The following is a 2,810-nucleotide window of genomic DNA, read 5'->3' as shown; positions in this document are numbered from 1 at the left end:
TTTTTTGAAATCAACAAAGTATGAGAAGACTTTTCTTTTTGTTTGTTTCTCAATAAGGGTGTGAAGGTGAATACATGTGAATACTGTTATTGCGGATATCCCACAGTAATTATTGGTCCTTATCAGTCCTTGCTTCCAAGTATTGGGGAAGATGCCAGAGCTGTGGATGATGATAAAGAGTTTAAATATATACATATTTTTTTTTTATGTTTATTTAATTTATTTATACTGAACAAAAATATAAACGCAACAAGTAAAGTTTTGGTCCCATGTTTCATGAGCCAAAATAAAAGATCGCCAAAATGTTCCATATGCGCAAGAAGCTTATTTCTCTGAAATGTTGTGCACAAATTTGTTTTACATCCCTGTTAGTGAGCATTTCTCCTTTGCCAAGCTAATCCATCCACCTGACAGGTGTGGCATATCATGTAGCTGATTAAACAGCATGGTCATAACACAGGTGCACCTTGTGCTGAGGACAATAAAAGGCCAATCTAAAATGTGCAGTGTTGTCACACAACATCACAAGTTTTGAGGGAGCATACAATTGGCATGCTGACTGCGGGAATGTCCAACAGAGCTGTTGCCAGAAAATGGAATGTTAATTTGTCTACCATAAGCGTCCAACATTGAGAATTTGGCAGCATATTCCGACCAGCCTCACACCTGCAGACAACGTGTAACCATGCCAGCCCAGAACCTCCACATCCGGCTTCTCCACCTGTGTCAGGCATAGGTGTATAGGTGGCAGGGAAGTCAGGCGCAGGAGAGTCAAACGGAGTGTAAAATGGAGTCTTTTAATAAAGTCCACGTAACATGCTCCATAACACTAAAAAAGGTACATACATAAACAAACATGGGTACGAGGACCCCGACGCGCACCTGTACAACATAAAACTACACTGACAATAAAACAATCTCTGACAAAGACATGAGGGGAAACAGAGGGTTAAATACACAACAGGTAATGAATGGGATTGAAAACAGGTGTGTGGGAAGACAAGACAAAACCAATGGAAAATAGAAAATGGATCAATGATGGCTAGAAGACCGGTGACGTCGAACGCCGAGCACCGCCCGAACAAGGAGAGGCAACGATTTCGCAGACGTCGTGACAACCTGTGGGATCGTCTGAGGTGGGGGAGTGGTGGTGCTGAGGGGCATTTCTGTCTGTAAAAAGCCCTTTTGTGGGGAAAAACTCATTCTGATTGGCTGGATCTGATCCCCAGTGGGTGGGCCTATTCCCTCCCAGGCCTACCCATGGCTGCGCACCTGCCCAGTCATGTGAAATCAACACCACAGGCCTTTTTGGGTTTAGAGGTTTGTATTTTGTCCTATGGTTCATTCAATGTAACTGGAGAATCCAGTGTGTTCTGGTCTTTAATAGTTGATTCTAAGATTGTATTTGATCATGTATATGTTTTTGCAGTTTGTTCTTTGTTCTTTGTAGATTGATCCATACATCTCCGTTTTGAAAAGAGAATTTTCATGTTGTTTGTTTAGTATATTCCAATTTTCCTAGAAGTGGTTAAATCTGAATTCTTCAATTGCATTCAACTGATTTCTGATGTGCTTTAGTGTATTTATTTATTGTTTTAGTTATTCACCATAGTGAAGGTGTAGGCTCAGGTTTTCTGGGTGTCTGTGTTATTGGTTGGATAGGTTCCAATGACAGGACAATGACCCAACACACCTCCAGGCTGTGTAAGTGCTATTTGACCAAGAAGGAGTGATGGAGTGCTGCATCTGATGTTTTGGTCTCCACAATTACTCGACCTCAACCCAGTTGACATGATTTGTGATGAGTTGGACCGCAGAGTGAAGTAAAGCAGCCAACAAGTGCTCAGCATATGTGGGAACTCCTTCAAGACTGTTGGAAAAGCATTCCAGGTAAAGCTGGTTGAGAGAATGCCAAGAGTGTGCAAAGCTGTCATAAAGGCAGGGTGGCTACTTTGAAGAATCTCAAATATAAAATATATTATGATTTGTTTAACACTTTCTTGGTTACTACATGATTCCATACATGTTATTTCATAGTTTTGATGTCTTCACTCTTATTCTACAATGTAGAAAATAGTAAAATAAAGCAAAATCCTTAAATGAGTAGGTGTGTCCAAACTTCTGACTGGTACTGTATAAATGGAGACTGTGTTTAGCTTAAAAAAACAAGGGGTTAAATACATGTAAAAAAAAAAAGAATAAAAGAATAAAGAATAAGAAAATGTTTCCTGATCTTTCTTGTATCTCTCAATGTGACGTAGAAGTCCGTCACTGGCCGCGGGCAGCATTTGGGTCTTTAACGCACACACATATTCATCACTCCTCCCTGCACCATTATAAGATAAGTTAACAATGTGGGTCGACACACAAATTAACTTCTGTCTTGGTGCATGCATTTCACACTTGTCAATGCTCATATTTGAGAGATACAATAATTATTATACTTATCAATGTTGTGGATGAGCGCATTGTTTGTTTGTTCTGTTCCTCTCTCTCCATCTCTGTAGCTTCGGGTATGCTGGAAAAGGACCCGAGCTAAGGGAATTGGGTTGGCTTTATAGTGCCTGTCCCAAATGGCTCATTAATGCATATGGGCATATTGAAAGATATTGTCAGTAGTGATGTAATGTTGTAAATGTTATGTTGTGATATTGTTTAAAACCGTGTTGCAATGTATATCCTTTAGTATGTTTAGTTCATGGAAAATGTAGGTTTGTATTGTTAATTGATTAATTAATTAGGGTTAATTGTTCTGAGGGGAGGGGCTAGTCCTACAAAAAGGAGCCTCTCTTTCAGTCATAAAAAGGCAG

The sequence above is a fragment of the Oncorhynchus masou genome, unplaced genomic scaffold (genome assembly GCF_036934945.1).
Source record: "Oncorhynchus masou masou isolate Uvic2021 unplaced genomic scaffold, UVic_Omas_1.1 unplaced_scaffold_3211, whole genome shotgun sequence".
In the NCBI taxonomy this organism is placed as follows: Eukaryota; Metazoa; Chordata; class Actinopteri; order Salmoniformes; family Salmonidae; genus Oncorhynchus; species Oncorhynchus masou.
The sequence above is the reverse complement of the archived record's forward strand: the minus strand, read 5'-3'. Positions refer to the sequence as shown.